We start from the raw sequence: 24,836 nt of genomic DNA on the forward strand, positions 1-24,836 counted from the left end.
GTAAACTCCCAGATATTTCAATCTATAAACATAATTCATCACATAAACAAATTAAAAAACAAAGACCATATGATTCTCTCAATTGATGCAGAAAAAGCTTTTGATAATATTGAGCATCTTTTCATGATCAGAACACTTACGAAAATTGGCATAGAAGGAACATTTCTCAAAATGATAGAATCCATCTACAGCAAACCCGCAGCCAATATCGTACTGAATGGAGTTAAATTGAAATCATTTCCTCTCAGATCAGGAACCAGGCAAGGTTGCCATTGTCTCCATTGCTCTTTAACATTGTAATGGAAGTTTTAGCCATTGCAATTAGGGAAGAAAAGGCAATCGAGGGTATCCATATAGGGTCAGAAGAGATTAAACTTTCACTCTTAGCTGACGACATGACTGTATACCTGGAAAATACCAGGGATTCTACTACAAAACTCTTAGAAGTGATCATGGAATACAGCAGCATCTCAGGCTACAAAATCAACACTCATAAATTGGTAGCCTTTACATACCAACAACAGTCATGCTGAAAAAACAGTCAAGAACTCTATGCTGTTTACAGTAGTGCCAAAGAGGATGAAATATCTGGGAGTTTACCTCTGACTACACCTTTACAAACTATGCTCTCTCTCTGTGATGGAGCAGTCATTGTATAAATGAAATGACATGAATATCCTACACACAAGTCCTTGAGCTCAGCTGTAACTGAGAACCTAGAAGCAGGATTACTTTATTAAATTGCGCAAATGTTTATTTTGCTTATTTTGTTTAAATTGCCCTAAAAATTGTTATATAACAGCAAGATTTTTGCCATTTGTCTGTGAGGAAACATCCTTTCACTGAACCTTCAAAGAAACGGAACATGTCCACCAAAGTTTTTCAAAAACGGTGACCACTGTTTAGGCCAAACATGATAGGTCCTTATGTTAACCTCCCTAATGGTGAAGCTGAACATCTGCAACGTCTTGCTGAATACGTATGTTTCTTATTTGGGGGATTGGTTCCCTTTCCATGGATTATTCATCTTTCTTCTATTGTTGCAAGGAATATTTATATAGGAAGCAGATTAAGTCTTTGAAATGTGATCCAAATAATTTTCCCAGAATGTTGTGGGCTTTGGTCTTCTGATGCGTCCCTTTTAATACTTCATTGACGTGGTACAATAGCTGTCTTCCTCCTCAGCTCCAGTGGCCATGCTGAGAAGTCCACTGATTCTTATTTCATCTGTTGGTCCTACGGCTATTATGGTAATGACATAAGGTATGACATGCTTTTCATAATTTCAATAATTGAGACATTGTGCAAAAAGTTGTAAATTATCATTCTTTTTGCCCCTGATTTTAAAAATGCCACCGTTGTATATAATGTTCACACACACAGGACAGCACCTATGTTCACGACACGCATTTCTGAACTTCGCGTGGTTCCCTTTGGGGCCAGTTTATTGTTATTTATTGTTATCATGGAGACTACACAGACCTAACGGGCTTTATTTTTCATTATAGTTTCCTTTGTATACCGAGAAACTATGTATTTTTGTATATTTGTTTACAGCACTCTTGCACACTTTCATGTTTTCTTTTCATGAAATTTTCCAGGTAGATAATTGTATCAATCACACACATATTTTCTATCATATATTTTTACAAAATTTATGGGTATTTATTTAAATATCTGTTTCTTAACTTCTTCCATATAATATATACTGTGTTTCCCCGAAAATAAGACACTGTCTTATATTTGTTTTTTCTCAAGAAGACACACTAGGGCTTATTTCCAGGGATGTCTTATCTCTGTACTGAAATGCATGGAGTGGCTACGCAGCATAGGTCTTATCATGGAGTAGGACTTGTATTGAACAAATGCATAGAAATCCTGCTAGGGCTTATTTTTTGAGTAGGTCTTATTTTCAGGGAAACACAGTGTGTACGAAAATTTAGTTATTTTGTTTTCTTGCTTGATTCTTAAATTTGGTGTTTGACTCTTATATTACGTTTCCTCTAATAAACCTCTTTGGAAGTATTCTCTCCCACCTCCTGGGTACAGCTTTTGTTCGGAGGGACCACTGAGATAGGCTCACATACTTCTAACTCTTTTCCAAATAAGAAGGAGCCTATTTCAGCCCAATGTTTCCACAGAGCCAGAACCCTCAGGTCCCTGGTTCCTTCCTTCGTCCTTCTGGGATGCTGCTGGGTCAGGCTCCTGCATCTCAGCTCTCACCTGCTCACTGCCCTTTACTCTGCAGATGGGGCACAGAGGGGTGGATATCAGGAGGGACCTGGAATGATGGGTGGCCTCAGGAGGAAAGCACTCTCCCTGCTGTGTCTTTGTGTTTGGAGAAGTGGCTCGGGGACCCTGGCTTTGTGTGTGATCAGGCTTCTAGATCAGCAAGCAGTGAGCAAAGACTGCCTGGCCAACCCTTCCTATGCCACTTATCACCAGTCAGAGAAAAGCCCCATCCACCACCTTGACTTTTCCATGGGCAACTCCCATCCAATCTCAAGGGTTGCTGATTCCAAATTCTTCTTACTGCCCATCAGCAGGGGGACCAGCTCAGGTACAAAGATTTATTTTATAATCTGCCCATTTTGAACGTCCAATGTGCCTCTTGATCCCAGTGGCAGACCTGGATTTCTTTGTCTTCCACTCAGCCACTTTGTGATTTTACAGACATGAGTTGAGCTCGTGCTTGGCTGGCTTCCTCCTGTGTGCGGGAATCCCAAGCCATGTAGCCTCCCGGTTGCAGCTGCTTAGGCTCCTTGATCATTTCCGTGTCCTTCTCCGAAGGTTTGGTTCAATGGTGGAATGCTGGTCTTTGTTTTGTTCCCTGCTCCGTCTCCTCCAGGCAAAACTTGGCATTGGGTAGACCTCTTTTGGCCTCCATCCAGGTAATTTAGTAGCACAAGTTTCTCATTATAAAGTGGGTTCACCTGTAGGATGGTCCTCTGGTCTGGACACCGAGCAGGCATTATTATTATTAAGACGCTGCTTCTGTACAACATATGTCTGCAGCACAGACAGTTAATTCTCCTGCACACATGCCTAGAGAGCTGCCTTTTTTTGTTGCTCTTGTTGGGAATTGAGAGCGCAGCTAGCTCAATTTCCAGCTGTCCTCTTCACGTTACTATTTAAAATTAGAGATGACAAAGACCGCAATTACAAAAACAAATTGCCGTTGTGTCTGTTCCTGCACTCGGAGAAGGGTCTTTGGATTGCTCTGAATTCTGGTGGAAGCATTTCAATTTGGGGGTAGTATTAAACCACAATTATAGGACATATAACCGTCCCTTTGTTTTAAAGAAAGTATGGGTTACTTCAGCCCGTTTGTATCTTATGACTGTAAGGCTGATCTTTTTTCAGGTTAAAAGAGAATGATTATACACTGGGGTCACTCTGCAAATGTTTTGCATTAGACCAGAAATTGCCTTCATGTACTAAGATGTTTAAGCACCTAAAAAGTTGTCGCTAGCCATTGGGGCTGCTGGGAACACTAAATCAATCTGTTGTATTCACAAAGCCAAGTAATTTATCTGTCAGGTAGTATTTCATTTAAAACATATTTCTGTGCAAAATGAAATACGTAAAATTGTCCATTTCTATACCCTAGTCTGGTGGTTCCCTTTATTTCACAGATAAAATTGTCTTTTTAATGGACCAAGAAGGTCCTTGGGCACACTGGCCTTGGCCTTCGGGAAGGAGCTTCTATTTATGTTATGCAAATGTCTGGTAATTGCTGGGAGAAGGATCTTGGGTAGTTGTGTCTCTCCCAACCTACCTTTGAGCATTACTCAGATGAATATTGGAATCACAGGCCGGCTGAGGTTTCCCATGATGACTTCATGACAAAGTATCAGTCCATTATCCAATTTGATGCAGTTAGAAGACAGAGCTCTATTTCATATCCTCATAGTGGGGGCTGAGCAGGCTTTATGAAGCTTGAGTTTAATCTCCCTCTCAGATTTATGCTCCTCAACTCTCCAAATGCAGAAGTGCTCCCGGCATGCCTTCACGTCGCACCGTCAGACGCCGATCTGCGTTCCGGGAAGCGTGAGCGCTCTGTACCTAGCTCACATACCTGCTCTGTTAAATTAGTCCATTTTTCAATCATAAAAACCACACAGGAGTTGGATGAAAAATAACTGGTTCTGTTCCACCATTCTTGTATTTTTCTTTTCTTATAACTAAATGAATCATTCCTAAGTCTATCGTTTAACGTGGGGATCCGAGTCCGGTACCACTTCTCCAGACTGGGGGTCTGATTAACGACGCACCATCTCAGCTGAATTCATGCTGCCGTTCACCTGGCGAAACAAGCTTTGTCCCTCCTTCGCAAACAGAAAATGTGCAGGATCCGGGTTTCTCACACCAGAAGGTGCTGCGGGTTGGGAGGGTGACAGAGAAAGGTTGTGAAGTGAGATTCAGACAAGGCTGCTTGGGAAGACAGAAGCACTTTCATCAATTTGTAACTCCTCCAAGACGTATCTCTTTCTACAAAGATGCTTCACCAACTACAAGGTTTGGGCTTCTCCCCACAAGGATTTGGCGCAGCTGTGCATAAGCTGTGCAGAGTCCTCGTTCCTCCTGCCCCGTCAGCAGAGGCCCCATAGCCTCCTTGTTGAGAATCTGGAGGTGACTGCACATTTTACTCCCAGACTACGAAATTGAGGGTGTGTGCCATAGGGGTTGGTGCTAAATTCTCATTCCTTAAATGTTTTTAAATGTCAAAAAGCGATACTGTAAAACTTTCATTGCTTCATCCAAGCACATAGGGGTGGCTCCCTCCAGGGTGAGATTTTAGGACTGTGGAATACAGACTCTGCAAAGATGATTTGATGGTCCTGGTTCCCTGATCTATGGATTTCATGACTAGGACACACCCCAAACTGCTCAGAGTCGTAAGTGCCTGGGGAGTTGGAGAGAGCTAAGGAGTGGAACCCAGAGCAGTGAATGGTTCAAGTTCAAGGACAAGGTCCCTGGCTCTTCCCAATGTGGTTGGGCCACTGCTGGGTGAAGGAAAAGGCAATTGTTTCTTAACCTCTCAGCACTTTCTCCCTGGTTTTCCGTAAACCTTGTTCCGGGGCATCCTCTCTGGGTTTCCTCCATATACGTACCTCTTGTCTCCTGACGACGACCCTTCAGAGGCTCCCAGGCCCTGCAGGAGTTTGTTGTCAGCCACCCCCTGCCTCTCTGACTTCCGGTGACCTGCAGTGTCACCAGGGTGGAGGCCTTGAAGCTGCTCCTCTCATATTCTCTTGGCCTAGGAGGCGACCTGGAAGGCTCTTGTTCATTTAGTTCATCAACAAACGTTTGCTGAGCACCAGTCGTGTGCCAGGCATGGTTCCCAGCGCCAGGGCACGGTGGCAGCAAACGGATTCCAAGTCCCTGGCAGTGGTTGCTGTCACTCCAGGGCTGTTTTGAGAATCTCGCCCCGGGTCACTCTTGGCTTCAATGCAGCTCCTGGTTCTGCCCCCAGCCTGTCATCCTGAACCTAAATCCCACATGGTGGGTGCAGTTGTAGACTGTGTGGTTAGTTGGGCACAGGCCTGTCCTCCTGCTGCCAGGGTCCAGGAATGGGATGATGGATGGTCCTGGTTCCCTGATCTATGGAGTGGGTAAGACAGGGGCAATCATTAGGCTGTGGTGAGCAGGGGACACAGGTGTTCTGGGGAGACAGGCACAGGGGTGCGGAGCCCTTTCTGTAGCTTGTCCAGGGATTGGTTTTTGCCACTGCTGTGCGTCTGTGTTTCCCATATAAGTGCCTCCCTGTCTGAATGCAAGGGCTGTGTGTCCACACTCTCAGGCTTGCTGGGCTCTAGGGCCAGGCACTGGTCAGCATGTGCTCTCCTGAGAGTGGAGTAGCCTGGCAGATTGATTACAGCTGTCTGTGGCCACTCCCTGGGAGCAGAACTGGGGATTGTCATCATTCCCTTTTATCAGAATGACATTTCCCCAATGGGATCAGTGGTAGAACCTGCGATGGGGTGAGTTTCCTCCCGGGGGACTCAACATCTTGTCATTGGACCCCCAGTGTGGAACGACGTGGTGGGGAAATATGTCCTGGAATCCAGACCAGGAAACTGGCAGGGCTGGGAGTGAGTTTATCACAGTAAACAGCCTGCGCTTCCTACTTTTCAAATGACCTCTTTTTATGGGAGAAGCAGAGCTCAGAGTGAGAAGCTTATGGTCACCACGGTTAATTAGTGTAAGCCTGAGACTCACGCATGTGGGCAGGCTCACACTATGTCTGCATTTAGTTAGATTGTCCAGATGGCTAAGAAAGGTCAAAACTGTACTTATGTAATCCAAAGGATCTGATCAAGGCAGTAATCATTAGACCTTGCAAGTTTTCAGAGGAAATTGGACCGGGCGTGTTTCTAGGGTTGGTTTCCTATTTGTGTATGTGTGGCTGCCTCCACGACTTTTCAGTAGATAGAGGTGCTGGGTGTTCAGAAGTTCAGGAGGGACACTATGACAGACCATGGGGTCTTTCCAGGAGGACCTCCAAGTCCCCCTTCCTTCCCGGGAACTGCACACCCTGCCACTTGGGGAAATGTGGTTGTTTTCATCCAAAGGGTAGTGCTGAGACACTCGGAAAGAGAGAGAAGCATGCCATGGCCTCAGAAGCGTGGGATGTTTCATCTCCATGTCTGGGCCAAGAGGGAAACCTCTTTTCCCTTCTAGGGAACACAAGGCACAGCCCTGCACCCCTGCCTGCCTGGCACCCCAATGTGGAGCTAATACCCCAAGGCCCACGTGGGAGCACTGCCCAGAGCTCTGCCCCTGTGGCCTGCACCCCAGGTGATGGGCCTGTCGGTAGAGGCACGGCCACTCACTGGAACTGACACTCTGTGATGGGCTCAGACAAACACAGAGGGCAGACGGCCTCCAGGAGCCCTGTGATGGGAGTGACCCAACATGGTTATCATTAGATTGAAACGATCAACTCATTTCCCACAGGTCACAGGAGAGCAGCGGGCCCCAAATGGGAAGAGACAGCAGCAGCTCTAGCTGAGTTTAAGGCCGCGCTTTGCAAAGGGCTATTTCCTGCTGTCCATGGCTGGAACACGGAAGCAGGGGGACACTGCAGCACACTGTGGACCTGGCCTTGGGGACCCTCCTAAGAAGGAAGGTGGGATCCCTGCCCAGGTGGGTGGGGAGGGCGCCGTAGCTCCCAGGTTCATGGCCACCCTCTGCAGGGAAAGTAGAGTGTATGACATGCTGGGGGCTTAGACTGCAGAAAGCTAATGTCTCCTAGTTCTGGAGGCCAGAAATCTGAAACCGGTGCTGACGGGGCTGTACCCCCTATAGGCCCAGGGGCAGGCCCTCTCCTGGCCTCCTTCTTGCCTCTGGGGCTCCCCAAGCATTCCTTTGCTGTGGGGGCATCTCCTCAGTCCCCCATCTGCAGCTGAAGTTCTGCTGTGGATCCCCACCAACTACCCTTTCTGTGTGTCAGTCTTTGTGCCCAATTTCCCCTTGTTGCGAGGTCATCAGTGACCCTGCATTTGGGTCACCCTAATGAGCTCATTTCAACTTGATCACTTCTGTAAAGACCCTATTCACAAACAAAGTCATATCCTAAGGTATTGAGGGCTGAGCTGCGCTGTGTCTTTGTAGGAGGACACAACTCAGACTGCAGCAGGGGCTCCACTGAGCACACATCGTACCTGGAAGGCACCCATCTCTGGACAGAGACCCCAGTTCTGGGGGACCTATGAAAGTCCCTGCCCACACCTGCACCACCGTGCTGTTTCCTCTCAGAGGCTGAAGACCTGGGCAGCTTTCTTGATATGTGGACCCATCGCCCAGTCCCATGGGAATTCATCCTTCCCAGGGCAACTATCCTCAGAACCATCTGACAGGTTCTGGCACCAAGAACGGCTGAGTCTCGGCATCTCCGTGAACTAAGTTCTGGATATTGCCTTCCCAGAGCCTTTTTCCGTGGCCCTGAATGGTGGCCCTGCCCTTGGGAAATGTGGTAGACCGGGCCTAGGATAAATCTCGAGGAGTAGGGGATGGACACATGTGGTGGGTCAGGAGAGTCGGAATCTCTCTGGACCAGCCCGGGGAAGCTCCTGCTGAAGGTCCCATGTGTCACCTGTGCCACAGTGACCCAGGCCTGATGGTCTGTGGATTTAGGGCTGAGAGTCCCCACCTGACTCCCATTTTCTGCTGGAGCACAAGGGACAACCAAGGTTGCCCTCTGGGAAACTTTGTCAGTGGCACCTGGGAATTTATAAGTGGGATAAAAGCTTCCATGATACAATCTGGATGTGGGGAGACAGAGACTCTGAGCAGGGTATGCAGGAGGCGGTGGGCACCTCACAACTTGTCGTTGTCTACAAATGACTTGTCCCCCTTCGTCCTCTCCTCCTCCTCCTCATCTTCCTTCATTGCCATTGCCAGAGGATAAAGCCCCCCCCACCCTCAGGCTACTAAATTCCCTTCTGCAGTGAGCTTGCTGCACCCCAGGGGGCGGCATAGGTATCAACTATTCAAGAAGGCAGCAGTCCAAGCCACTTCTGAGGATTACTTTTTAAACTCATGTGCTTGACCTGCTAAGTCCCTTCAGAATGTAAGTACTTTACGGGGTGGCAGAAATCTGTATTGTTCTTCTGTGCAAAAATCTGAATGAAATTAGTAGTAATTATACCCAAATCTGGATTTGCAGTCAAGATTTACACAGCGTTCCAGAGAGGAGCCTGTCTGCTGCTTCCTGAAGGCCTTCCCTGCTCCCTTCTCTCCCCAGTCCTGCAGGGTTGAGGGCTTCTGGGCTGTGGGCGGTTATGGGTGACGCTGAGGGTGAGTAGTGTCAGGACTGTAGAAGCTTCAGAAGAACTAATGTGCCAGGGGCACCTGTTGTCTGTGCTCTTCCCTGGGTGCAGTTGTCCTTACTTCTATCTTAAGGACCATCACTTAGAACTGAAATAACCATGAGAGGGTCTTTGTCTGGTAGGTGGGGTCTGCTGGAGAGCAGGGAGCGGGTCTTTCATTTGTAAAGCCCCAGAGTTAGCACCTCAGGGGTGGAGTGTGTGAAATCAATGTGTGTCTCTGGCTCTCTCCACCTCTCTCCAGCTACCCACATCTATACCTGTGCTGTGATCCACCTGCATCCGTTCCTACACTGGTCTCTGTCTCTAATATTTACACCCATGTTACCTGTACACGTCTCTGTCTACATCCAGGCTGCACCCGTCTCTATCGACACCTGTGCCTGTGTTCATCCGGGTCTCTCTGATCTGTATTCACCTTTCTGGACCATGTCTATCTACACACCTGTTAGGATGCTCCCTCTGGACCCTCAGTCCTCTGCAGGCAGAGCAGGGCCCCGGCTGTGACGTCTTTGCCTCTTCTTTCTGTTTCAGGAAAATACAACCATATGACTCGTAACTCGGGGAGGGATTTGCAGAGCAGGTCTTCCTCTCTGCCTCTAGAACTACTTTTGTTTTGCAATTGGGGTGGTGCAGGACTGATTTTCTCACAGACGGACTTAACAATCTCTGCGTTTTGTTGGCAGGGTCCCTGTGCTTTTCATTACCTGAGTTTTATTTTAGGACATTTCTCCAGTTTTAAAACTCACCAGAACATAAAAATAGCCTGGAAATCTGGAATTTTTCATAACGCAGCTATGCAATATAATATAAAGGTTCAACTCTCTCTGTAAAATGAGACACCCAGGAATGGCGTTCCCAGGCTATAACTGAGTGGAACTGGACCCGGCTCAGTCGCTCAGTGCTGCCCGGCCACAGGACTCACAGGGCAGCCGAGGACTTGACTGACTCCTGTAAACTGTTGGCATCCTATGCTCAAAGACCTTCCCAGTGATTATGAATCTCCCCCAAACATCCCCCCACGCTGCTTCTCCTTGGTTGACACTTTGCCCTTGGGTGAAGCAGAATGCCAGAGAGCTCACCAGCCAATGTGCTCAAGAGCAGCCCGCTTCTGACGTCTCCGGGTGGCACCCTCTGCCCCACAGGTGAGGGGCTGAGTGCCCGGCGGGCAGAGCCCCAGAGAGCAGGTGCATAGGCCACAGTTGACCCCCATAGTGGCTCTGCTCTGTGTGAGTGACACAGTGCATTCTAGGGGCCCAGGGGAGGGGCTTACGGGTGGGTAGAAAAGGCTTTCTCTTGGGGAGAAAAACTGACATTTTAAATGGAATTTCTTCATAAAAGAGCCAAAAGCCCAGTGAATTTTTGCCGGAACTTTTCAGCAGAATCACCTGGGCTATTTAGTTTGCTGGGGACAGCTCCTGAAGGCTAACAGAGGACAGCTCCCGCCTGGAGAAAAGGTGATGTCTGTCACCTGCACTGAGGCTTCACGACAGCACATTTCTCTAGGAAGCATGGGCATTTCACAGCGTCCTTGCACGTCATTCTGCCCAGGAGCAATCCTTACTTGCTTAGATTCCAGACCCCAGAACTAATACTGATGTCCTGAGAAGACTCTGGCCTGCACATGGCACTCCGTGGAGAAGCCAAACAGCGACTGGTGGGTTCACTGCACCAGCCATGCTCTGGGGGCCCAGCTCAGGCTCCCGGCCAGTGTGGACTCTGAGACGTTGGTGCACAGGGAGAGACGGGGAGGACGTGCTTATGGGTGGCTGGATTGATGGGGCCCCCGCCCCTCCTGAGCACCTGGACTTTCAATAAAGTGCTCTTGAAAGATGTCTAAGGAGCTGGATCATTAGGGAATGGAAAGAGCTGGAAAGGAGATTCCTCTTCCATAAAGCAATCACTTTCTCACACTCCCTGTGGCCCACGGTCCAATCACTTATGCCTATTACCATGGGCATACGATAACGCTGACAACTTGGCCTTTCTAATCCATTGCAAACCATTTGATGAAGATGCCCTGCCCAGCCCTGCCCAGCCTGCATTGCCTGGACCACACAGTGGTGCCGAAGTGAGCACAAGGCCCCGCTGCCACACACACAAACGACAAACTGTAGACTTCAAGCCAACTCCAGACTGCATGAGAGGCAGGGACCTCGGTGGGTTTTCACGTGGCTGATCAGCAGCTCACCCAACTTCCTGTAGTCTCAAGATGGTGGGGAATGGAGAAAAGGAGAAGAAAACATAGAAACTCAGCAGGAGAAAGTAAGAGGTAAGAGAGAAGGAAAGTCGGGCTGTGCAACACCACCCTGTCCTGTCACCTTCTCCCTCCCCACAACCAGGCCACCTCACTCCCGGTGCTGGTGTCAGGTGGACAGGGGCAAAAACACTATTTTCTCACCCAGTAAGAGCAACCTCCAAGGTTTAGGGCTATGCCCCCAAGAGCCCTGCCTTTCCTTTACTTTCGGGCACGTAAATTAGCTCAGCTTTCTCAAACATGCTTGTAATGAGAAAAGTGTCACAGCCAAGTTCCTGTGGGAGGAGGAACTGGGCTGACCCAACCCTCAGCAGCCCTGCACCCACAGTGGGCTTCCCTGCCTCTCGGCTTGCCTCAGCCGCAGGTGGGGACTGTAGCACCACGTTATCCTTCTTTGAAGTAACTTAAATTAGCACATTGACGTGCACATTTAATGTGGTCGTATGTGTTTGCCAGACAAAATGTATATTACGACGTCCTGATTTTAGAAACAGTAAAATGTCACAAAAAGCCTGACTAAGACAGGGAGGAACTGCATAGCACCTACCTCGGCCTAAATGAGCCTGGGGCTACAAAGCGATTTGCTCCCATCTGGGCAGGCTGCACTCCCTGGGAGGGAGGCCCCGTCTCTGGAGTTCTCAGTGTGGTCAGGAACGGGGAAGTGACTAAGATACCACTGTCAGTCGGGTCACATCTTAGGGATTTATACAGTTGTGTTGCTTATTTCAGGGACTCCTCAAGAAGTCCCCAAGCCAAAGCTAAGTTTTCAAAGGAAATTGCTGGATTATAACGTTTATTTGTTTCGTAGATGAATTCCCTACAGGCAGCGATGATGTAACAGCACATCCGCAGTGACAATGGCTGCACTACCTTTCCCTTCCATTAAGGAAAGCTGCCCCCAGGTGCACCCTCACCGAGGCTGGAAAGGCTGGGGTCCCCCAGTCCTTGGCTTAAGGAACACGGGATCTGTGCCACAGGGCCATCTCTGGGAACCCGTTTCCCCAGCCATGCCCCGAATTCTCTGCTGACAGGTCCATGGACAGGAGACAGGCTCAGGAACTCACTGTCACTGCCAAATGGCTTCCACTCCTCACTGGTGTTCCTGGGGCCAAATGGGCCTCAAATAGACCTGAGAATCTGTGAGTCGAGGCTGGAAGCCCAGCAGCTCTATGCAGAGAAGAGGCTGGAGTGTTTGCACAGCACGCCCTGCCTGTATCCAGGGTCACCTCTGTCCCATGCCCTAGAGAAGAAGGGTACAGTTGACACCCACAAGAATGTGACATCCATCTGGGGAAGAAAGCCGGAGTGTGCTCTGCTGTCAGGCCCTGGCTGTCCACACACGTTAATCCAGCCCCCTGCCTTCCGCATCCTGCTCACCAATGGACTTCCCGCCTTGCAGTGCAATGTGGCTCCTGCTCCTCCCCCAGGATGCTGTTAGAACTTTCCCTCCGAAGACCCAACCCCCAAATCTGCAACATCTTTGCCCACGGGGCCTGTGCCATCCTCCTGCCTCTCAGGCCCAGCATCCTCTCTCAGCCCAAGAGGACAGGCCTGGAGTAAGTCACGCACCAGGGCAGCCACACAGGGCCTCTCATGGACTTGAAATCCTGTGAGGTAAAAATGCCCATTAAAATCAGGACTTGGAACTCCTGGACTTGGACTTTTTTTTTTAAACATCCTATTCTGATCACCAGGAGAAGGAGGCTGATGATTCTTCCCATTAGGTAGCTCCGTTTCCCTTACGTTTCAGACCAAAAATACTCTTTGTTTCCAGATAGTGCAGTGGAACCCTAGAAAATAATAAAGGTATTTTGTGAAAAACTCCTTAGTCTGTGGGATGAACCCGGAGCGCTGACAAGGATAGCTCGAGGCTTATTTTTAGATCCTCGGGAGAGCGAGTGTGTGTGAGAGGAAGTCAGAGAGAGAACGGTTTAAATCATAATAACTTCATGAAACAGAGTTTTCTTGTAATATTCTTTGGTAATGTTGAGCTGAAAATAGATTTACAATCAAAATGGGCTTAATCTGATATTAAAGAATTCCTTTAAAATCCCCCAACAATTGAGATTTTTTCCCCCTTTGGTTTGTTTTGCATTAGCTCCTCCAAGAGGCTGTGGATGTAAAGAAATATATTGACATTAATTAAAGTGAGTTTTATGTTGTGTAGTGGGGGCATTTTCAGCCCCTGATCACATGTGGCAAATAACCTTGCCTGGTTACAGGATGGGGCTCTCGACCCACCTGGTGAGTCTCTCCTAGGGGGCAGGACGGGACAGAATAAGGAGCTTTCTGACACCATTCTTGGGTGTAAAAATCTACAGATCTAACCTCTATTTCTGAGTCCAGACCCAGAACATTCAAAAGGATGAAAACTCCAGGCCATCTCTGTTAGGCCCTAGCTCTCAGAACGCAGCAGCCAGACACACCCTGAGATTCTGGCCTAACCCCCAGTGGCTTAGGTCAAAAGTGAGACAGTGGCACATTTCAGGAAAAAGCCTCACTAGGATGACACCCCCCTCCAACCTTTCTGTCCCTTCAGGAACATGGTTGTGGCGTCTTTCATGTCATCAAAGTGCATAATTTTTGCCTGGCTTCTTGTCCTGATGAAGACCCTTTCATGCAGGGGGAGCGAATCTATTTCACAGCCCATCCATTACTTCAGTTGATGAGGTCTAATAAAAATTCTTAATTAAAAATAATTATAATAATGATAATATCATAATCAGAGCCATAATTCCTATTTTCCTGTATAAAATCATTTGATTTTGAAACAAATCACCATGCGGCTATCTCCTGGCTACGTATTGGTCAGATTAATCAGTAGGAGAGAGTATTTAAAAGTAAAATCAGCATGCTGTGAGCTGTTTCCTTCGTGGCTGGCAGTATGTCAGAAGCTCCTCATTTTGACAGGCCTACCACAGATCCTGTCCTCTCCTCTGTTTGTGGCCTCCCAGCCCCACTGGTGTGGCAGGACCGGAGTCCTTGCCATGGGTTAGGACCCACACCCACGTCTTGCTAAGCTCCACGCTGACCCACAAGACGCTGGTGCATATTCCGACACCCTCTGTCTTCACACTCAGACTTTGCCCCTGGACGCAGACCGTAAATCACTGTAATTGTTCTAGTACGGCCACGGGCACGGCCACAGCCACGGCCACGTGGCTGGGAAACCTCATCTTTTCCAGGGTCTCCAGACCCCACAATGGCAAGGCCTATGCATTTCCTCAGGGAGTGGAGGGAACTTCACAGGGGCAAATACAAGAGAGCCCTGTATTGGTCTGTCTTCTGTCGTTTTAGAAGAATATCTGAAACTCAGTACTATATAAGGGAAGGACATTTATTTCTCACAGTTCTGGAGGCTGAGAAGTACAAGATCAAGGGGCTGACTCTGATGAGAGCCTTTGCAGGGGGCCCTCTGCAGGGCCCAGGGCAGTGTTGGGCGTCACATGGCGAGGAGCTGACACGCTACCCTGAGTTTCTCTTCCTCTTCTTAGAGCCTACCAGCTCCCCTCCCGCTAAGTCATTGACCCCCTGATGCAGGAACAGATGACTTCATTCTCCAGGGTTCTGCCCACAGGATGCAGTCACCTCTTAAAGGTCCCACCTCTGAATACTGCCACATTATGGATTAAGTTTCACCGTGAGGAGTTTGGAGGGGTGCTCAAACCACAGCAAGATCCAACCAGAACTGTCAGTGGCCAAGATGGGCCCAGGCTGGGTCCACAGGGAGGCTGGAGAAGAGATGCCGGCTACACATTCACTTTGGGTTCTCAGGGACGCCCCTGGCCCTGTGATCTGGCCGTCATCTGAGCAGCGCCTGCTCCAGCCGCTTTCGAGGTAAATCATGGCTTCGCTGGAGTGTCACACGTGATTGATGAATCTGAGAAGTGAAAGGCGAAGGGGAAATGAATAATAAGCTGAACATACGAGGCCTAATGTTCGATTTTTTTAACTCTAATGATTTCATGTAAATCTATCTTGGCTATTATTGAGGTTTATGAATAAACTCAGGGCCAAATTCTTATCCATTCAAAGGTTCCGAGCTTTCAAACTGTATATTGCCTGCCATGGAGGAAGGATTCTGAGAGCAATCTCATTTTGGAGATGGCTGCTTTACAGCGGCTGGACTCTGGGCACCTGCCCCAGCCCTTTATTACGTTTGGCAGGTGACGGTGGAGAGCAGTGTGCTCTAAATGCTTTTGGAAGCAGTCCACTGTCCCCGAGGGCCCGGGTGGAGTGCAGGGAAGGAAACCTACTTGCCCAGAGCACGTTGACTCTGACCTTTTGGATCTTGGCAAAGCACCTCAGATTACAAGGTCTGTACCGGGCTGAATGGTGGCCCCCAAAGACATGTCCACTCAGAACTTAGGAAGGTGACCTTATTGGAAAAGCATCTTTGCAGATTTAGTTAAGTTGAAGATCTTGAAATGAGCTCTTACTGGATTGAGAATAAGACCTTAACTGCACGCCAAGGGTCCTTAAAAGAACGGGGAAGACACAGCAACATGCAGACAGCACGGCCTTTGGAGAAGAACACCTAAAACTCAGGGCCATCAAGGATGGGAGCAGCCGGCAGGACGAGGGAGGGAGGCAAGAAACAGACCCTCCCGTGGAGCCTCCAGGGAAATGGATTGGGCATGTCTGGCCCTCAACACAATGAGAGAATATAAACAGTGGCTGTTTCAGGTGACCAAGTGTGCACGGATTTGCTACAGAAGCCCCAGGGCGCTGATGCGGCGGGGTGCTGCTCTGGCTCCAGGACCTCTGTGGACGTTTTAAGCCAGTGTCATATTTCCTTTCTCATGTTTTCTCCTTGCTCCACAGATCCGAGGTGTGGGTTCACATCAGTGGGTGGGTTCCCACTGGCAGAGGGTGCCTCTGTACTCTGCAACCCTGTGTACAACTCCCCAGACCTCCCGGGGCCCCCTCACGTGGCTTTTCCCCGAGGTCAGGTTCCCAGAACCTGAAGCCGGGATCTGGACAGTGTGGCTCTTTGAGCGAATGATGACGGGAAGCACGTTTACAGGAGGAGGTGGAAGCAGCGGGGAGAGGTGAGCCAGGGTGCGGTCTCACCAAAGCCTGGCCCTGGCCTGCCCTGGAGTGGGTAGACAACTGGTGTTTGTGCCTCCATTTCTGTTGGTCATGGTTGTGGCTGAGGGAGGAAGGGGGTGTGTAGCCCTCTAGGTTTCTGGAAGCTGGGACCAGGAAATAGGCTCTGTGGGGCTCCAGCAACAGCTCCTGGAGGGGACGCACCGGTGAGGGATCCTGGGCAGACACCCATTGCCTTCCTTGTCACTGACCACTTAAGAATTGCCGCCCTGTTCATAATATCGAACCCACCAGGACCAATGTGTCCGGTGACCGGTGGGCTTTGCAGTGTCTCGAGACACAGACCAGTTTTTCCTCCATTCCCTAGATGTGAGCTTTGGCCTCCCTCTGTTGGAGTGGCTGCAGGCAATATTCAAGTTGTCACTCTTGTTTTTTCTCCACATATCAAATTGAAATATCAAGGGAATAGCGTATCTTAACAAACTTTGTTTCCTGGCTCACTCGTCCCATAGCCACTGAGTAGTGGGTGTTGGGTGGGCTCTGAGGCCGTGGGGGCAATGGACACCCACCTTCCCTTTCAAAGAGTGCAGAGCCCGGGGGCAGGGACAGGCCTGTGAGCAGAGCAGCAGGACTGTGTGGGCAGCTGGGAGGCTTCCACCTGCCACCGGAGAGACACGGACCAGAGTGGCAGCTGTGGGAGTGCTCTGGAAGCCCCGAACTCTGGCAGATCAGAGGAGCGGGCAGAGGAGGACTCCTGTTTAGGGAAGGCACTCGCCACATGGACAGGAGCAGCACGCAGGGTCTCAGAGAAGCAGGAAGGTAGAGACTTTCCCAGGCCTGATGGAGATACCAGGGAGTGTGGTGCGGGGGTGCAAGGCGGTGTTGGGGTGACAGGAGACAGGCCGGGGCAAGCAGCTCCACAAGGAAGTTTAGGTTGACAGTTCAACATCGTTATTGAAATTTTGGAATCATGGCAAAATATAAATGGAAAAAGAAAGCCCCTACCTCTCAGGGTGGTTGTGGGGATCGTGTGAATATAGGGGCTGGGTGAGAGCATGTGTTTGAAACACTTTGGCTGTAAAGAACCTCAACCAGCACCTGGCCTGTTGCAGGGGCTCCGTGAGTGCTTGCTGGATGGACATCTTGCATTTTGTCATGAAACATGCACGTTTTACACCTGATGACACCACTTCCTTGGGTTTGTTTTAATGAGATACTTTTTCTCCTGTGGTTATCGGGCCTGCTCTGGTCAAGGTGCCTTGCTCATCTTGGCGTCCTGAGGCCTCCTGGGGTGGGGGTTTAGACAGGTGTGTGTGCCATGGGTAGGAAGGGGTATGCAGGCTGAGAGCAGCCACGGTGGGAGAGAGGCACAGGGACTGACCCAGTTGTGCGCCTAGTGCTGTAAGCTCTCTGCTTACCCCAGGGACAGGTGGCCAGGCTAGCTATTGCAGATCACTGCGGGCACATGACACAACACAGTCTGGTTCACTGTGGCCCAACACACCCAGCTAGGATGTCACCCAGGGGAGGAGCCATGTGCCATTAGAGGATAGGATTCAGTAAGTCTGGTCATGGCCACATGCTAAGTGACCTTCATGGATAAGACTCTATTCAGGCCCCGGTGGTGGGATCATAGGCCAATGTCCAAAGGTCAGTCTACCAAGGTAGAAGGAGTGCTACAAGTTCCCGGGGGGCAACGTGAAAGTTAGGAAGCTCAGGTTGCATATCTTTCCCTCTGCTCAGGGTGGCTCAACTTATAATCCCCAGTTTGTCTGGTGGATTGGGACACGGTGACCAGACATTTCTCTCTCTCCATGATCTTTAGAGCCAGGCTCTCAAGTACCAGCCAGGCTGTGTGTCTTATTGTCTGTCATTAAGGGAGCTGGTGATAATAGAACTGTCATTACAGATTTCTGAGCTGGAGCAAAGGAGGCTACCATGGGAACTTTGACTCTTAATTTTCCAGAAATTCTTAAGCTTGATTCAAAAACTTAATGCTGTGGGAACTTAGCTATCTCACCAAGTACAGAAAGAGCACCATTTTAGATAGCACCTCCATTAAGTGAAAAAAAAAAAAAATCCTCCCAAAACTTTTAAAAACTGTCTAGATTTTCTAATATTATACCATAGAGCATCAGCTTGATACACCAACCAGGATAAACAGGGAATTCAAAGTTCCACAGCTCCCCCAAGCACCACAGACGTGTACGTGGACCTTTGGGGTTGAGAAGTGTGAGGCTTCTTTCCCAGCAGCTGTCGGGGGAGAAGTGCCCTGCGCGCCCCTCGGTGGGCCTCAGACGTGCTCAGTCCCACAGAGTTTCTTGTCTGTCACAGCAGAACCAAAATCGTCCTTGAAAGCTCTCAGTCCAAACTTGGCAAGTTTTCAAGATGTGCTTTTGGAAGAGAGAGAGAATCAGAAAGGGGAAGAAGCAGGTGCAGGCGGAGAGAGGGGGGGCAGCCTCTTTGTCCCTAAGTCCCTTGAGCGACTTCGAGGATGGAGGATGAACCTCAGAGGACGAACTCACAGCCCCAGAGCCAGGCTGCATGCTCCTCCCTTTCCCTTCTCTCAGGCCTTCCCCAAGTGCAGCCTTTTAGAAGTTGCCCCAAGCATTCTAAGGGTCCAGTGTGAAGGTTCTGGATGGAGTTGACTCCAGCAAGTTCCAGGCCCATCTCTCCATGGTGCTCTCAGGCTGTGGTCTGGCTGTTGCTGGCCCGGGGCAGTGGCCCAGACCTTGGGCAGACTCTCAGACCCTCCGTGTGCTGAGTCTTGTCAATGGTGATCTCACCCTTGCAATTAGCTGCAGCTTGGTTGGGAGCCACACGCAAACTGTTACCAGAAGTCAATAATACCAGCATCCTCTGCTCCAAAGTTCATAATTTATCTGCTGTGGGGATTCTGCTCCAGAACCTGAGCCAGGCCCGGCTGCCAGGTACACCACAGACTCCAGAGAGGGGCTCCAGGAAGCTTGGGAGCCAGGAGTGGACATCTCACCAGGTGCAGGCACAGTTGACTTGCTCCCGGGCCACCTTGGGGCACAATCCTGTCACCCACTGGCTATCTGGGGACACAGCCAGGCACTCTGCTATGAGGTGGGCACATGGTCTTGGGGCCTCGAGGATGGGCGTGAGCAAGGAGCAGCGACAAAGGTGACCCATGGGGTGCAGCTGCTCGGCACTCCCATGGCAGCCTGGGCAGGTACTGGACAGGCTCAGGGTCAGAGGATAAGGTGCCAGGAGAAACCAGGGACACACCCACACTCAGACGTGACTTGAAGCCTTTAATGTGGCCTGTGATAGGGGCACCCCGCGGGAAGCCCACAGGTCTCAGGCCCTGCCTTTAAGACACCTGGATGGACATCTTGGTTGAATGGAGGTTCCTTCAGGTTGAGGACTGGTGTCACCACAGGCCGGTTTTGCTCCTGGGTCGCAGGTGAAGAAGTCCCAAGTGTGAAAAGTCCCCAAATGCAGAAGGACAGAGGGAGCCAGCACAGCCACCCGGATGCCCCGTGGGGAGTCATCCTCTCTGCTCTCTGCTGTGGCCAGGGTGGGGCCTCCCATTGCAAGCACCTTTGTAGACAGAGCCAGACGCCCTCAATCTGCCTGGTAAACAGCAGTGGGAAGCAAGAGGAAAAAGTAAGGGAGCACCCTCAAATCTTGGGGGGTGCTTTTTCCTCAAATCTAGATTATGCATCTCACAGACCGTCCTCACTGGACAGAGAAAGCCATCGGTGCTGAGTAGCTTGAAGGCCACCCACAGCCAGTGCCCAGCCCCAGCCAGAGCCTTTCTGCCCCTCACAGCAGCACCCTGACTGCCAGTCCAATGTCCTCTGAATCGCTCCTGTGGGGGGGGGGGGAACCTCCACCCGCGCTTGTCCTTAAAAAGCCATATGGAAAGTAACTGGAATTAGGCCCGTACTCTTACTCAGGTGGTGTGTATTACTTAGCAAAAGAGAAATCGTCTGCTCCTGGTCATGCTCTGGGCACTTGAGTCTCGGGGGAAGGGAGGACTCACGCTGGGACCTTTACAGGAGTCTCCAGGTATGCGTAGATCAGGGGGAAGGAGGAGGGAACCATGTCTGCCCCTGGCTGCTGTCCAGGCAAGGGCCGGAGCGTCCCTGGGTCTTCTTCCTGACCTGAGCAGAGTGCCTCTGCGTATTTAGGTGGGTGCCACTTGCTACATTCCTTTACAGAACTGACCTGGAGATGACTTCTCAGCTACTGGACCAAGGGATCTCCCGACCCCCTAGTTGTCCCCACATATTAATTCAATCCTCTCACCTTTCACATCCTGCCCCCCAAAAGAACCTCCCGTCTTGCAGTGATCTGTGGCTCCCCCCCTTGAGGGTGCTGTCCACCTTTCCTTCTGAAGACTCAAACCCCAACTCCAAGATGCCCCCTCCCCCAGGTTTGCTTTGGGTCTGACCGTCCAGCACACACTCGGGCTTTCTCGCTCAGATGGACTTTCATATTCTTGCGGGTGTCAACTGGACGTATCTCTACCCTTTCCTTCTCCAAGGTTCTTTCTGTGTTTCCTCAGAGGGACGGGCAGCCCCCTCTCTCATCTAGGATGCCTCACGCAGACAGACCCCAGTGTGCCGAAGAGTTCTTACCTGTGGAACTGGGAATCAGACCTGGGCATGACCGGGCTCTAGACACACGGCAAGAGTGGTCGTCCTCTCCGTGCGGGCCCCTCCTCTGTGGGTTCAGTGGCCTCATGTGAGGGTGCGGCCCACGTGTAAACATGTGCACAGGACAGCTCCCTGCAGACCTGCAAGTGCCGAGACGGGAGCCCCCGAAGATTTAGAATACTTTCAGATTCCCTGTGATAAGTCAGAGAGACGGAGGAGGCTGAGCGGACTGGTGCCGTGGTTATTTTCTCAGGATTCCGAGACTGAATTAATTGTGTACACCTTGAGGAAAACGTGCAGGAAACAATAGGAAGGCTTCCTTTAAAGTCGTCTTATTAAGGGAAAGCGCCCTGCCCTCGCTCTCTCTCAGGGAACCTCCCTTCTGCCTTATCAAACACAAGGTGCCTGCGAGATGCAACAGGTCCCTTCCTCCAAAGCTGTGTTCTCACATTCCTCACACCCCCTGTAGGCTTTGAAATCAGTGTTCAAAGTGGACTTTCTGAATTCATGAAAACCCACAGGTCTGTAATCCATCCCTAATGGAAGTCAAACATGACACCGGCAGGATGAAACGCAGTGGCCTCCCCCTCTGTTCACAGTGGGTGTCTGCGGATAATAAATATTTTATTTTACTACAAAAACAAATAACTAAACATACCCCCTGTGTTTGTTCTGAACTCGACAGTAGCTTTTGTGAGTTTACTATATTTCAAAGCCCAGCGAGGAAACCATAGCGTCACGCCGGTAACTGGGTGCGCGCATGCAGAAGGAGACCAAAGCTGCTTTCATCCTGAACAAACCGTGTATTACAGGGATGCCAGCCCTGCCCCTCTGCTGAGGGACTGGTTGGCGCTCTTCTTCCTTGCCCCACTGGGGAGCAAAGAGTAGCCACCCTAAGCATGGACAAAGAGCAAAGGTGTTTGGAATTAGCCGTATTTTGACCTAAGTGGTCCTATTAACTCTCCCTACCAACATTTACTGAGAAACCGCTATCACATTTATAAACATGGTCCCGTGCAGACCTCATCTTCCTATTCTCAGAACACCGACCTGGGCCTGGGGGCTCTGGAGTCCTTGACAGGGGAAAGGACTATGTCAAGTTCTGAAGCTGCTTGTCTCCAGGAAAATTCAAGGCCAACTTCGACGAAAACCGTCCTATTTCACAGTCTCTATCAGTCTGTAGAAGTCTTACGACAATATTGAATGGTTTCCAGGAAGTATTTTTACATGTCACAATCTTTAAATTAAGTAAGCGGTTGAGCAAATAAAGTGAGCAATGCCAGATACTCATTGAGGTGCTCACCTTGATGACGGTGGGTTGGCACGGGAAGAGTCTGGGTTAGCGGCGACACTGACACTTCTTCTGCAGTATTATCGGGCCTTCTGTCCCGCTGTGGTCATGTTGCTATGACTTAAAGACCAAGGGATGAGCTTAATGTGATCAAGTCTCTAGTCCATTTGTGCAAACTGGTGGCTAGAATGCGGGAACTCAGTGTGGCAGTGGCCAGGGTGGGGATGGCTGTCAGTCACCTCTGAGAGAAGAGCCAGTGACAGCATCATGCTGTCTAGATTTCATGTTAGATTGCCAACCACACCGTGTCTTCTGGTGTTGAAAGAGTGTGGCCCTGTCTGAGTTCTCAAAGTAGTACAGAGGAGAGCAGTGTAGACTGCCACCACCCAACACTTGATGCATCTGCTCCGGCTCAAGACGGCTCTGTGTAGAAGTCAACTTGGGGTGTGTTTACGGATGAGACTGACGCCCACATCAGTGAGTGCTGAGTAAGGCAAATTTCCTTCAGGAATGTGGGTGGCTTCCTCCATTCTCCTCAACAGGACAAAAGACTCTCCTCCCTGAGCAAGAGGGCATGTCTAGCAGACCTCCTCCTGTGGGACTGCACCACCACCACCATCGCTGTCCGGGGCCCCGGCCTGTTCATCCACAAGTCTGCATTTGGACTTACCAGCCTCCACAGTTGTGTGAGCCAGTCCCTTCCCCCTCCCCCTCTATTTCTATATACATAGCCTATTGGTTTTGTTTCTCTGGAAAACTCTGACTAATACAATCTCCTCGCCAAACCCAGTAGGAGCAAGATAACATCTAATAAGAGAAACAGCAGGGATGTGGTTGGATAGTGTGTCCTTAGGACAAAGTCTACCCAAAGGCCCAGGAGCCTAAGAACAAGCTTAGGCTTTTTCAGCTTATATTTCAGCTTCTCTGATGGCATTCCTGGGCCGCCCTTCTAACCATCATCAACAATAAAACAGCTATGTGAGCAGCACTTTGGATTCATTGCAACCAGGTGAATAGAGAAAAAGTTTTTGCTCACTGTCTTCTTCTAAGGACAGCTCAAGAGAAAGAAAAAAGTGCTCCGAGTCTCTTTAGGAACAGGACATGTAAATCTGTGTGTGTCCCCTTTGCGGTGTTCTTCCAGAGCAAAGGGAGATGACAGAGTTCAGAGTCGCTTTCTCACCAACCCGTGTTCTCTCTCCTCAGTTCTTTGCCATCATTATTTTTCCCATCCTATATTCTGCCTGTAAGTGGCTAGACATCACTGTGGGGAGGTGAGGCAGAAAGGAATCGCCCTGTGACAAGATGTCAGGTGCCCTCTGCTCACCACCCCAGGTCCACCTTGTTCTCAGCCTGGAATTATTTATCATCCGTGGGTTGAGCACACCGGGAGCCCCAAGTGGGGGACCAGAGGGCTGTCAGAAAGTGGAATCAGGGTATTCGTTCTCCCTCTGATGCCTTGGGCGGGCTGTGCCCCTGGACAGGCCCTCCCTGCGGCCCTGAAGGTAGGGTCTGTCCTGTTTTAGTCTCCCTCCTGGTCTGACCACCACACCCTCTGACCCTCTGAGCCCAGGGGTGGTGACAGCTCCGTTGGGGGAGCCCTGGCAGTGTCCCTTGTGGTTTCCGGTCACCCAGTGCACATCCCTGTAATGAGATCCTTTGTAAATAAACCCCCCTTGAATTATCCTCTCTGAGCATGCCATCTGTTTCCTGCGGGGACCTGACTGATTCCCAGCTGGGATTTCCTTTTTTTAATGTAAGAAGTCTTCTGTTTTTTGTTTTTTTTGTTTTTTAACTAGAGAATGACTCAGGGTTGGGGCATTAGTAATAGGAGGTCTAAGTCCATTGCTGAGGAAGTCAGCCACAGTCCACAGAGAGTAAGCTGGGTTGTCTGCAGCAGAAACTGGAACAAGTGCATTGGGTGAAATAAATCTGTACGATGTGGGGCTCATATGGGCGAGGCTCTGTCTGAGCTCTGGAGACCTGGAGACGTGCTGGCCTAGACTTGTCCTCCAAAGTCCTTGCCGGACAGCCCACTGTCTCATGGTCACCTGTCTTCCCCTAACCCTGCTGAGTCCCTGTGTAGGACAATTCGGCAAACAGATTCCATTTTCCAAAGTGTGTGAACTCACCCAGAGCAGAAAAGCATTTTCTGGGGCAACTGTTGGAAGCCAAGGGACACCAAAACCGAAGATGTTCAGGACCTGAATCAAAGCAGCTTTTACATTTTGGCACTAAAAATCTCAGAGCCCTACGCCAAGATCATTGCCAGTGAAGGACAAAGACCAGGAGAGTGAAGGCCACAGGGTCAACAGCCAGGCCCAATGTCACCACCTCCAGAAAGTCTGTCCAGAGTGCCTCAGAAGGTCAGGCTTGTGAAGACAATGGTTGGGTGACCTCATGGCCCCCAAAGCTGGGGGCAGGGGAAGCTCCTGGGTCACACCTCTCCTTGCCTTACCCAGGGCAGTGGCCTTGGGCCACTGGAGAAATATGTTCCTTTCTTAACCCTCACTCCCTGTGGACCAAGCCTTCATGATCCCAGGGAACTTTGCTCCTGCCGTCCTTCTGCCAGGTGGGACAGGGTGGGCCCAGCTAGAATGTGGCCTAAGGAAGGAAACACTAAAATAACACACGCTCACACACAGATGCACACACACACACGTAGTGTGTATGTTAACACATGCTCATATACAGATGCAGACACACACAGACACACACACACTCGCATACAGATGCAGACACACACAGACACACACATGCTCACATGCAGACACACACACACT

Source organism: Otolemur garnettii, unplaced genomic scaffold, assembly GCF_000181295.1.
Source record: "Otolemur garnettii isolate 467f Iridium unplaced genomic scaffold, OtoGar3 scaffold00075, whole genome shotgun sequence".
NCBI classification, from domain to species: domain Eukaryota; kingdom Metazoa; phylum Chordata; class Mammalia; order Primates; family Galagidae; genus Otolemur; species Otolemur garnettii.